We start from the raw sequence: 13,007 nt of genomic DNA, 5'->3' as shown, positions 1-13,007 counted from the left end.
ACAGCAGTGGAGCCACAGCAGCACAAATGGCAGCAGAAACTAGACCTGCCTGCAAGGAGGCTGGGTCCATACTGGAGCGGCCTCAACCCATACTGCCCTGGTTTCACTGCTGCTGTTACTCAAGCTAGCTTTGGTCTCACTAGATCAAACAAGCTCGGCTAGGTCTGCATTTGCTGTATGGCCCCCGGTATTTTAATCCTAGCTTTTTTCTCCCAAGGGAAGAGTCTATAAAAATAAAAAATAAATAAAGCGCAACCTGTGTAGTGTATCTGGGACTGAAGAACCCCCAGGAGTTGGGCTGGGACAAGTAGGGGCCTTAGATAAAATGTGTATACTAACTACTGTGATGAATCTGCTAAACAGGAAATTACCATTCCCATCTACCTCTTCCCCACTGATCTATGCCCCCTGAGCTGGACATGCAGGTACATCCCCTTCACCTGGCCAACAGAGGGAAAGGGCAGAAACTCTATGAAACAATCCTGAGCCAGGAAGTGACTTGGCACTTGGGGGAAGTGGTGACAGCATGGCAGGCCACAAGCAGCAGGGAACTGATGAGCAGAGCAGGCTGCAGCAGGAGCCAGAGAACTGGGTGTGACTGTCAGACATTGCAGCTGAGTTCAGGTCAGTGCAGAATTTGTAGGAAAACAGCAGAGAGTGGACATGCAGCCAGCGCAGAGGGCCCAACAAGACACACCACTAACTGATCCCACCTAGAAACCTGCAAAGTCTTACCTGTGTTTAGCACAGACTGGACTGGAGAGAGCACCCCAGGCTCTAGGCTTGTAGGTCCTCAACTATCTAGTGGCTATCAAGGCCCAAACAGAAACTGCTATTGTTTTATCTTAAAATTGCAACTATTTAAGCCATTGCACCCAAGGTATTTGCCACTTTCCCTTTTCTGCCAGCCCTAGGAAAATACCCCTTCATTTAGTCACATCTGAGTTGTTTCGACCCGTGAGGGACAGGGCCTGTAAGGCCTAGCATCAGCATTTGCTTCCAAGCCATGGTATCTAGTGTGCTACTAGTACCTTAGAAATTTGCTATACCACCGGACTGAGCAGCTATAACAATTAAACTATTCTGTTTATTTCTCCATTGGAATTTATTTTCCACTCTCTCTGCTCCTTTTTTCATAATCTTTCTTTAAATTCCTAGGCTGGAAAGTTAAGAGCGACTGTCACTGAGCTCAGTGGGGTTTGGATCAGGCCCACAGAAAGACTCCAGTACTAAGTGAGGATGAAATCCAATAGAGTTAGTATGAAAAATGCAGGCCTCTAATGCTTGACAGAAGAACTCCTCTGGAGGGGAAATCAGTTTCAGGCGTCGACATCTTACTTGCACCAGCAGTTAGGGTAAGTCAGGGTCGAATTCTCCCCTGTGCTGGGGGCCTGAGCAACACTTAACTCCAATTTAAGGCCTATTTCAAAGGCTTAGGTGGGATGCAAGAGGTGCATAGGCCATATGTGGGGCCCCCAGCACAGTCTATTCCATCAGTAGGGACCAGCTGATCAATAGAAGACATTTTTCTCACCAATACATGAACTTGGAGAAAAGAGCTCACAAAGATAGCTAATGCACTCTGTGTCAGCCAGCCAAGCTTTGGGCTTCACTGGCCCAATGTTCCAGGGAATATTTTCGTAAATTACTCTAATCTGATGGCTTTACTCATCAGGCTGATCAAAGGCAATGTGTCATCAGTTTAGCGCCCTGTTAATCAAAAGCCATTTGAAAAGCCACTGATATTGCTATTACTCTTATTGCTATTGATAGAATGCTGTTAGTGTGGGTAATGCAGGGCTTTACAACACATGTAATAGATGAGGTCCTTGCTTCGGAGACCCTGTAATCTAATGCAGATTTCATGGTTATCCCCGAGCCACTTTACTGCCAGTCAACCATAGCAGGCCTTCCCTTTGTAAAGCCATGTCAGGAGCCTCCTTAATCAAGCTCAGCAAAGTCTCTGGTCATCAGCCTTAACTGCCATATCCCATAAATGGCCGGGTTTTATTGTTCTAGGATCCAACGGACCCACTCAGGAAGGAAGCAGGGCAGAGCTGAAGACCTCTGCATTCCACAGCAGAGATCCCTGGGGATTTACTGCACCTGAAAGCTGAACAAGCTCAATAAGTTCCAAGCCCTAGGTCCACATGGGGCTCCCCAGGTGACCAGCCCATTATGTTGCTGGATCAGACCCAAAACGTCTTGCTAAACTCAGGAGACATAATTCAGTGCGGAGACATAATTGGGATGGGACATAAAACCATAAAGATTAAAAACAAATGCAGGCCTTGGGTGAGAATGGACAATAACTGCAAGGAAGCCAGTGAGTCTGAACATGTATCAGCGTTAGATAGAATCAATATATGTATTTTTTGATTACTCAACCTTCTGTGAAGTGCTAGCTTATTAAGCACTGGCTTGCACATTCCACCTAGCCTTTTTCTTTCTCTCTTTCTTTCCAAGCTGTCAGAAAGGATTTGGATGAGGTCAGTCTTTGAACACAGGCAGTTGAGTCTGGACCCCAGAGAAGCCAGGAGGGGCTGAGTCCTCTAGCATGTGGCACATTGGCATAATGTGTGTCTCGGGCTGATTTGTTTTACTACTAACAGTTACCAGCTCCAGCCGAGGCGACCTGTTGAACTAGTTTTTGGAGGTAGTCATTAGTCACAGTTCACTAGACGTTACGATATTCTCAGGGTCTCATAAACTAGTGTACCGTTATCAACAGTTGAAAAACCAGAGACTAAGTGGAAGGAGCACTGCGGTTGCCAAAGGTGGGGGGGGGAAGCCCCATGAAATCTGGAATGTGTTTCTACTTACTGTCCATCCTAGTAAAATAAAATGATCTCTCGTTCGAGCATATGGCTCTGCTTAGACTAGAAACTGTATATATTGGTCTAAATCCAGAATAGCCTTTCTGACATATTATTCAGTATTAGAAAATCACTACAACCTGCAGGCTCTATAGCAATTCCTAATGCTAAGTGCAACAAATCTACTATGATCCTCCCCACCCCAACCTCCTTCCCCAGCATGCTGGTTGTCACCTTCTCCCACTCTCAACTTTACACCTTCTTCCTCCCCCCGCCCCCAACTTGTTCTCCAGGTTACTTCCCCCTCTGCATGCAGATCTCTTCTTAAAAGCCAATAAGGCCAAGTGCTGAGTATATATTACAATCCACTGACTGCATGGAGGCTTGAGCTTCACCCTGGACATGGGTGCTTTGTAGGTGTGGGTTTAGCACATATGGACCTACAATACTATAGGGTAGATTCTGCCTGGCTCTTATGTGGATGCTCAGGTGAGAAGAGGAACCTCCCCTCAGCCCTTGCACAACACATAAAAGGGTGTGGATGAAGTCCTTGTGCTCTGTAGGGAGTAGAAACAGCTCCCTCACTACTCCCCCCAGAGGGTGCATGGCAGGTGGTGATGGTTGGAGAGTAGGCAGAGAGTCAGCAAAACCATGGCTTTACCTCCCTTCAGGGTGGTCAGTGCAGGTGACCAGCCCCCAGAATGTGAGCATTCACTCTCCAGGCAGTGCCAGGGGCAGGGATAGACATAAGATGGAGGCAGAATGTCTGAGGTATGGAGAGGACAGCTTCAACCCCCTGGGCAGAAAGAGTGGAGTAGAGCTCTGCAAAGCTGGGGCTGAGGGATGAATCTTCCATGAAATTTTTCAAAAATTTTCCTATGGAATGTTTTGCCATTCGTAATGGCAGTTTCAGCAAAATTAAAACTGTCCACAGGAACATGCCTATTTTGACAAAAATTTGTTTTGGGGGAGGAAAATAATCAAATCAAAGCATTTCACTGTGGTTGAAACATTCCATTTTGACCTTATCCAAAGGGAATATTTCAGCTTTTCCTTTTGAAACAACTTTTCATTTCAAAATTCCTTTTATACTATACATTATAGCACAATCAAAATTGGAATGGAACATTTCTGATTCATTGAAACAGAATGTTTAGATTCCCACAAACTGAAATTTTCAAAAAGAATTTTGGTTGGGATCTCACGTCAATTTTTTGCTTTGTTTTCTTTGTTTACAGTTTGCAAAGAACAAATTTAGAAATCATGACATTTCCCATGAAATGGAAATTACTGTACTTGCAAAGCTGTACTCAGAAGCCGATTCCTTCGTACAGTGAGTTGATGGTAAAAGCCGCTGGAAGCAGTGTGGATAGCTCCATCACAGTAAGGCTAAGGTAAGTGTTGGGGAGAGAGATGATATGCAGCTAAGTATATAGAATAGCACAGAGGGAATTCAACTCAATCATATTAGGCTGACAGTCTGTTTTGGGGCGCTGATAGCTTTATCACTCCTAGGATAAATGAAGCTTCTTTTGGAGGAAATAGTCAAACTGAGGAGAGTACCTTCATCAGAATAGAACCAGGGAAAGAGACTCTCTCAGAAAGCAGACAGCTCAGTCAACTGGGGTGCAGCTGACCCAGATTACATCAGAGATAGCTTCCTTGCTTCTGCTCTTCTTAAGGGAGCATATAGTGTTTGGTCACAGTGATAATGTGGTAAGAGTTCCACACGTCATCGCTGAGGCTGGGATGAAGCTTTCTCACAAAGAGGTCTCTTTGAGGAAGCTGAGAGTTTCCCTCAGCCAGAGCTTTGGGATAATGGAGAACTTTATCCTTATGGGCCTGGTGTGAGGGTCTGACTGAGAGCTAGGATGGGCAGCCCTTACTCACGTTGGGGGGCACTTTACTGACATGAGCAGTCCTGTAGAATTCAGTGAATTATGCATGCATGCATTCACCAGAGAGAGTAGAGGTTCATAGAATCATAGAATATCAGGGTTGGAAGGGACCTCAAGAGGTCATCTAGTCCAACCCCCTGCTCAAAGCAGGACCAATTCCCAACTAAATCATCCCAGCCAGGGCTTTGTCAAGCCGGGCCTTAAAAACCTCCAAGGAAGGAGACTCCACCACCTCCCTAGGTAACGGATTCCAGTGTTTCACCACCCTCCTAGTGAAATAGTTTTTCCTAAAATCCAACCTGGACCTCCCCCACTGCAACTTGAGACCATTGCTCCTTGTTCTATCATCTGCCACCACTGAGAACAGCCGAGCTCCATCCTCTTTGGAACCCCCCTTCAGGTAGTTGAAGGCTGCTATCAAATCCCCCCTCATTCTTCTCTTCTGGAGACTAAACAATCCCAGTTCCCTCAGCCTCTCCTCATAAGTCATGTGCTCCAGACCCCTAATCATTTTTGTTACCTCCGTTGGACTCTTTCCAATCTTTCCACATCCTTCTTGTAGTGTGGGGCCCAAAACTGGACACAGTATTCCAGATGAGGCCTCACCAATGTCGAATAAAGGGGAACGATCACGTTCCTCGATCTGCTGGCAATGCCCCTACTTATACAGCCCAAAATGCCGTTCGCCTTCTTGGCAACAAGAGCACACTGGTGACTCATATCCAGCTTCTCATCCACTGTGACCCCTAGGTCCTTTTCTGCAGCACTGCTACCTAGCCATTCGGTCCCTAGTCTGTAGCAGTGCATGGGATTCTTCCGTCCTAAGTGCAGGACTCTGCACTTGTCCTTGTTGAACCTCATCAGGTTTTTTTTGGCCCAATCCTCTAATTTGTCTAGGTCCCTCTGTATCCAATCCCTACCCTCTAGTGTATCTACCACGCCTCCTAGTTTAGTGTCATCTGCAAACTTGCTGAGAGTGCAGTCCACACCATCCTCCAGATCATTAATAAAGATATGAAACAAAACCGGCTCCAGGACCGACCCTTGGGGCACTCCGCTTGAAACCGGCTGCCAACTAGACATGGAGCCATTGATCACTACCCGTTGAGCCCGACGATCTAGCCAGCTTTCTATCCAAAGGTTGCACATTGTAGCCCAGAGGGAGACTGTCACACAGGGGCTGGGAGAAGTGTCTCCGAGAAAGTAGAGTGCTGCAGCCCGGTGCTGCTGATGTTAGGGACTGAGAGATAAACATCTCCCTTCACCATGCTGGCACTAGGAAAGGGTCTCTTTTAGGATGCCTGCAACTTAACCAAAATAAGGCTGAGGAAGGAGGGATAGCTCAGTGGTTTGAGCATTAGCCTGCTAAACCCAGGGTTGTGAGTTCAATCCTTGAGGGGGCCACTTAGGGATCTGGGGCAGTACTTGGTCCTGCTAGTGAAGGCAGGGGGCTGGACTCGATGACCTTTCAAGGTCCCTTCCAGTTCTAGGAGATAGGATATTTCCACTAATTTTATTTAATTTTATTTTTTTTAAGTCAGACACTTTGTTGGAGCAGATAGCCTCATCAGCCAGGCCCAAGGAGAGGGTTTAAGTGGGGGACCAGACAGCTTCATCTGATGGAGGCTGATGGGTTTCTTATGGATCACTCCAAGGGACAGGTTCATCTGGCCCGAGCTTGCGATTAATTGCTAGGGGGCACCAGACGGCTCATTACATAGGGGCTCACAACTCAGTTGGTTTTGTTTTGCTCTTTTAGAACCAAACAGCTTCATGACATCTGGACTCATGTAATGTCATGGATAAGATACAGCTACAAAAGCCCAGGGCTATTGAAAAGCCGATAGCTTGTTTCACCATGATGGTGCTGAGGTTAAAGACTCTGTCAGGCCATTGCTGAAGTAAAAGTAAAAGTTTCTTTCTGAGTGAAGAGGCCTTCATCCTGCTAGCTCTGAGCAAAGCTTCTTCCATAGATTAGAGGGATTCTCACAACGAATTTTTGCTGGCCTCAGAGTGCAGCCACCAATGCTTGCTGGTGGCTGCTCTGACAAACCTATCTTTCTGTCCCTGCCTCCTGCAGTCCTTCAGTGAGAGCCCTCCCTGGGGAAGGTGGGTTGGGAGCTCACCAGCTGCCTGCAAAGTCCCTGGCTCCCTGTGCCCTGGCTGGGTGGGAGCTGCCCGGTGACTGAACACCACAGTCATCTCCACTGACAAGAGCCGCCTCTGGCGCCATGCATACCAGCCCCACGTGTCTCCAGAGGTTCTGCCCAGAGCCCCCCAAGAAGGTTGCGCAGTGCAGAGTGCCAATCCCTGCTGTCAGCGCCAGTGCAAACACCAAGCAGCGTATCTCACTGCCTTTGGTAACAACTATTCAGGAGCAACAGCTGAGTGCTCCGGGAGGGGCCGCTGTTTTGCCTGTCCCAATCTCTGCCCATACTTTGGAGGCAGTCATGGCTGCCAAAAATCAGCTGGTAGCCATGTGCGGCCATGGTAACTGCACATTTGAGAAACGCTGGATTAGATAGTTACATGAATCCTGGGTGAGAAAAGATCTTTCTGACGAACCTGTCCTCAGTCACATCTGTCAGATGTGACCGTCTTTCGGAGGATGCTGCTGGCCTCGTCGTTCAAGAGCTGACAGAACAATGCCTTCCAGGAAGTGGAAAGAGCAGTCATAGGTGGTGCTTTTTTTTTGAAAAAGCAGGTTGTTGTAGCAAAACGCTGGTGAGACTGAAGTCTCCTTGTGGGAATGGAGAGCTTCCTTCCTCCCGCTGCTGCTGAGGGAGGGATCTCTTTCAAGCAGTGTTCAACTTCATCATAGTGGGGAGGAGCAATGAGCTTCTAAGAGTACCTTTTGGGCAGCTATTCCACAAAGCAGCTAAAGCCATTATTTTCTGTTTAAGGCAAGAGGAATAGACTGCCTGATCATCAATCTGAGGATGAAGTGAGGAGCCTGTCAAGGAGGCGATAGCTTTATTATTTATTTATTATTCTGGGTCTGATGAATGGCAAAATCTCAAATGTGAGGCAGCTATATCACTCCTTAGACTGAAGTAAAAGTGTCTCTGAGCAAAGCAGAGATTTATTATACTTGGGTTTAAGGAGAGTCCATTCAGAAGATCTTACTGGGGGCCACTTTGAGGGATTGTTTAACTACAGGGGAGGTAGCTTTGCACACCAGGAATGAGATATAGAACTATTTCAGAGCCAGAAGTCAGAGATTATAGTCTCTTTCCAGAAAGAATTTTCTCCCCTTCCGTTGCCCATTATATCTTGGAGGATGTCAGGGTCTATTTCATGAAGCAAATGTGTCTTCACATATTGGCAATGGTGAGTGTCATCAGGTAAGGTAAGAGATTCTTTCACGGTGCAGACAATTTCAGTACAACTCCTCTGAGATGAGATCATCTTCCAGGCCTGACCACAGCTATGGCTAATGTACACATATGCTTGTTTTTATGAATCAGAGAGACCTCTCACTCCAAAGCAGAGGTAACCTTCTCCATGTGAAATGAACAACATGTTGACAGTAGGGCTGATGGAGGAGGACCACCGAGGGAAACAGGAAGTGCAGAGAAAAGAAGCAATTTTAAGGAAGTGGATAGCTGTAACACCTCTGAGAAGAGGGGAGAATCTCTTTCAAGGAACAGACAGCATCTTCATGAAATCTGGTGAGCATCTTTTCCACACATCAGAGAGAATTGTCAGCATGTGCCAAGAGAACAATCTGTCAGGCTGCAAATGACTCCACCATACCTAGACCAAAGTAAGTGTTTATGTGAGGAGGCAGGTAACTTCAGCACACTTAACCACCCCAGCTATGAGGAAAAAAATCTCTTTCAGGGAACAGATACCTTCATCTAACTAAAGCTAAGATAAGAACTTATTACAGGAAGCATTATCTATCAGACTAAGGAGAGAGTCCATTTGGCAGCTTCATCATCACACTACATAGGCAAGAGTTGTTTTCTTGGATCCCATACATTCATCCCTCAGGGGCTGAGATAAGTATCTCATAGAGGAACTGGACAGGTAAGAACTTCTCTGAGGAAGTAAACATCCTCTTGACAATAAGGCTGATGAAAGAGGAGCGCTAAAGGAGTCAAGATGAGGAGATAAGAAAGCTGTTCATGGAGCAGAGAATATTATCACACCTGGAGGGAAGTGAGAATCCCTTTATGGGAACAAACAATTATTTCAGATGGGAAGGGATAAGAGTTTCTTTAAAGGAAACTACATCACACCAGTTTTGAAGTAAGAATTCCTTTCACATATTAGCTTTTTAGCTCCCGGGCTTGAGTTGAGGGTCTCTTTAAGGAAGTGAAGTGCTCCCTCATACAAAGGGAAGCTATGAATCTCTTAAGTATTTATTACTTTATTTAGCTGTTTAAAGCAATAATATATTGTCAGTCCTGTGCTCTAGATTCCTTTGCCTTCCATTAAAATACATTTTTATAATATGTACATAAACAGCTTTCACCTTAGCCCATAAAGCTAAAGACAAAAATACTCCAACTCTTGAAGTTAGCTGCTGTTTAAAGCAGACTCTTCTTTCAGCCATGACTGATGAGGTTATCTTGCTTCATGACACAGACCCTCACTTCAGCCTTCTTATGCCAAAGGAATCTCACCTACGACTGGGTTGATGAAGCCATCTATTTTCTTGAAAGAAAGACTCTTGCCTCAGCAACTTTGATGAAATTATACCCGGTCATCTCAGTAACAGCAGGATGAAGAACAGGAGTACTTGTGGCACCTTAGAGACTAACAAATTTATTAGAGCATAAGCTTTTGTGGGCTACAGCCCATTTCTTCGAATGCATAGCTATAGCCCATGAAAGCTTATGCTCTAATAAATTTGTTAGTCTCTAAGGTGCCACAAGTACTCCTGTTCTTTTTGCGGATACAGACTAACACGGCTGCTACTCTGAAGCAGGATAAAGGGAGATCTCTATCCCTAGACAGAGATTCTCACCATAGCAACAACATTGTGTTGCAACAACCTGATTTCTCAGTGAGACATTTATCTCAGCCAGTTGTGATTGCACCATCTGCCTTGTCAGGAAGTCAGTTAACTCAGACTTGCTGTGAGGAGGCTAGCAGATAAGAGGAAGCTCCCTGTTCCTGAAAAATAATCCAATGACTCTCCCAAATTATCTGTTCCATGACAGATACTCTAATCTAAGGCCAGGCATACTTTTGGAACTAAGGGAGCCTTCTAACAATAAGGAGGCTACATAGATTCTCTGGAGTGAGGAGAAGATCTTGCATAGAAAATGAATAGCTTCACCATAACTGGGTCTTGAAGAGGGCCTCATTCAGGCTGTGTACAGCTTAATGACAGAGTCTGAGGTAAGTGCCTCCTTCAGGAAGTGAATAACTTAATGAAACTAGGAATGAGGTAAGGGTGCCTCTCAGGGGTCAAATCCTCAGGACTGATGTGTTGAAGCTAAGAGATTTTTTCAAAGGGTAAATTCTTGTATCAACCCAGAAGAGAGGTAAGAATTTGTCTGAGGAAACTGGAGCTGAAGTTATAGTCTCACTGAGGGATCGGGTAGTTTTGTCATACTGGTTTTGAGGAAAATGTCTTGCTGTGAATCAGATAGTTTCATTACACTGAGCTGAGGTGAGAGTCTCCAAGGGAGCAGACAGCCACATAACACCTTGGCTAAGTTGCAAGGATCTTACAAGGAAAAAATTGCTTCATTGCACCCTGCTGAGGTAAGGTTTTCTCTCAGGGTGAAGATTGCAATATTACTAATAGGCTTAGTTTATAAACTCTTAGGGTGCATCTACACCACAGCTGGGAATGTGCTTCCAGCTCAGCTAGACAGACAAGTGCTAGTCCTGCTAGAGCTAGCAATATAAAATTAGTAAAAATAGCACTGGGGATAGCATGGGCAGCAGCTTGGGGCTACCCACCTGAGTACATACCAAGAGGGTCCAGGTGGGTTTGTACTCAGGCAGCTAGCCTGAGCTGCATCCCGTTCTACCCTCGCCTACACTATTTTTAGCGTACTAGCTCTAGCAGAGCTAGCATGCATCTGTCTACCTGAACTGGGACGAACACTCCCAGCTGAACTGTAGGTGTACCCTGAGGAGAAGAGACTGGTTTTTTGTTCTATGTGGGTGCAGCACCTACCACAATGGGGTCCCAGGCCATGACTGGGGCTCCTAAGCATTACCACATCAAAACTAAATAATAAAAATACCAATGACTGTTACGAGGTTACATTCATCAGTGTTTCTGAGGCCCTCAGCTACTGCATTGATGGGGCCATAAAAGTATCCAGACAGATGGGTAGACTACACAATACTTTGCACTAATATACAGTAGCCCCATCAGACCTGGTGAGGAGAGAGTCCTTCTTTTATGAAAAAAAAAAAAGAGCCAATATCCTAATCCACCCAGGTTGATATAATGTTTCAAGATGGTTTACTCACAACTGTCCAGTTAGGCAAGGATCGCTTTCAGAGAGCAGATACCTCCAAACAAGCGAGGTGAAAGTAACAGCCTCTTCCAAGCAAAAAATAGTGCTGGGCTGAGGTGAAACTCTGTTTCATAGGTCACAGAGCTAGCTTGCTTGCAGGCTTGAGGTATGATTTTATAAGGATATGAACAGAGTCATGACAACAGGACTGCTGGATAAGGATCATTCAGGAAATAAGCTCCTCAAAAGCAGACATCTTAGCATACCAGGGTGGAGCAGGGAGACAGCCTCACCCCACTCTCTTCCCACTCTCCAGAAGACTGATTCTGTACCACTGAATTCATGGAGAGTTTTGCTGTTGACTTCTATGGGAGCAGGTCACAGCTGTATTGTGGGGGAGAGTGGGTTCACTGGGACTCCTCCTCCTACCCAGAGTACAACTTTGACTCAAACATAATTTGGCCCTAGAGATAGACCTGAGTTGCATGGTTCAGATTAGAATCTAATCTTTCCCAAAATTCAGGGAGTTCAGTTCCAGGGTTTTGGTTCAGACCCTTCTGTAGCAAACACAAACACCTGAGTACCATTGTGCAGACTCTGTCACTATTACACAATCCACATGGCACAGAATTTGGACACAGTCCTGCAAAATATTCCTAGACACGTGAGACCCCAATGCACAAATGCAATATGCTTTCCAAGCCTGTGGCATGTGAAAACTTCCCCTGACACCTGCTCCAATTGATTATGTTTGCATCTTGGCAGCCAGCCAGGTCTGAGCTAACTCTCTCCAGCTGGACCCCTATACTGCACGTAACATATTTTGACCACACTGTAGCTAGGAATCTCAGAGAGTCAGCAGACAAGAGACTAATGATGTTCTAGTTCAAGCTCTAGTAAACGGTGCAGCTGCAGGTTAGACTCAAGCATACCCAGAACCACTGCAGAGCAACTCATTTGAGACCCACTCCCTTTTGTAATCATGAATGTTCTCCAGTGACTGTATATCGGGAGTGCAGGGCCAGGCTGAAAGGAATGGACTGGAGGCAAGGACGGGCTGGGGTGGGGAGGAGAGAGGACAACAGGGTGGGTGGCAAGAATGGGGAAAGCAGAGTTAAGAAGGTAGTAGGGAGAGGTTGCAGGAGACTGCAAGAGGTTACAGGGCACTGTGCTGCCCATGGATGATGGAAAGCCACTGAAGGAAGGCAGCAGGTGCTGCCTGGAGAGAAAGGAGCCCAAAGTACCCAAGGCTGGGGCAGGAGGGAGCTGTGAGGACAGGGGACAGAGGAGGCAGGCTCAGAGAGGAAAGGAGCAGTGCTGCTGTAGAAGTGGAAACCTGTGCTGGGAGGAGTAGGAATGGAGTGAGCAGAGGTGTCACACCTTTGGAAAGCCCTGGTCAAGAGCAGGAGCAGCCCATCCACTCACACAGCCATTCCTCCAGCATTCACACAGACACTGTGACTGGGGATCTTGTTACTATCTTCTCCTAGGCCATGGGAGAGGATTCAGGAGATGACAACAGAAGAGGTTACCTCCCCTGCTACACTCCAACCCAGGAGCCTCAGCCCAGGGGTTTTTCTCCTTGGCAGCTGAGCCCTGCCTAGCAGCATCCCTGGATGGAGAGTGATTAGAGAGGAAGTTCTCCTCTGTCTTCCTAGATCACTAGGGCTTTGTATGGTAGATAGTGACACCAGGGGTGTCAAAATACTGCTTTCCAGGATCTAGTCACAAGTAGCCAGATTTCCAAAAAAACTCACCAGCTAGGAGTAACCATTCAGAAAAACGAGAAACGACCCTAAATAAATAAGTGAGAGCTTCCCACGCTCATGTGACATGCTTTTGCTAACAAACCCTATATGACA

This window comes from Chrysemys picta, chromosome 8 (genome assembly GCF_011386835.1).
Source record: "Chrysemys picta bellii isolate R12L10 chromosome 8, ASM1138683v2, whole genome shotgun sequence".
NCBI classification, from domain to species: domain Eukaryota; kingdom Metazoa; phylum Chordata; order Testudines; family Emydidae; genus Chrysemys; species Chrysemys picta.
This window is presented reverse-complemented; position numbering follows the sequence as displayed.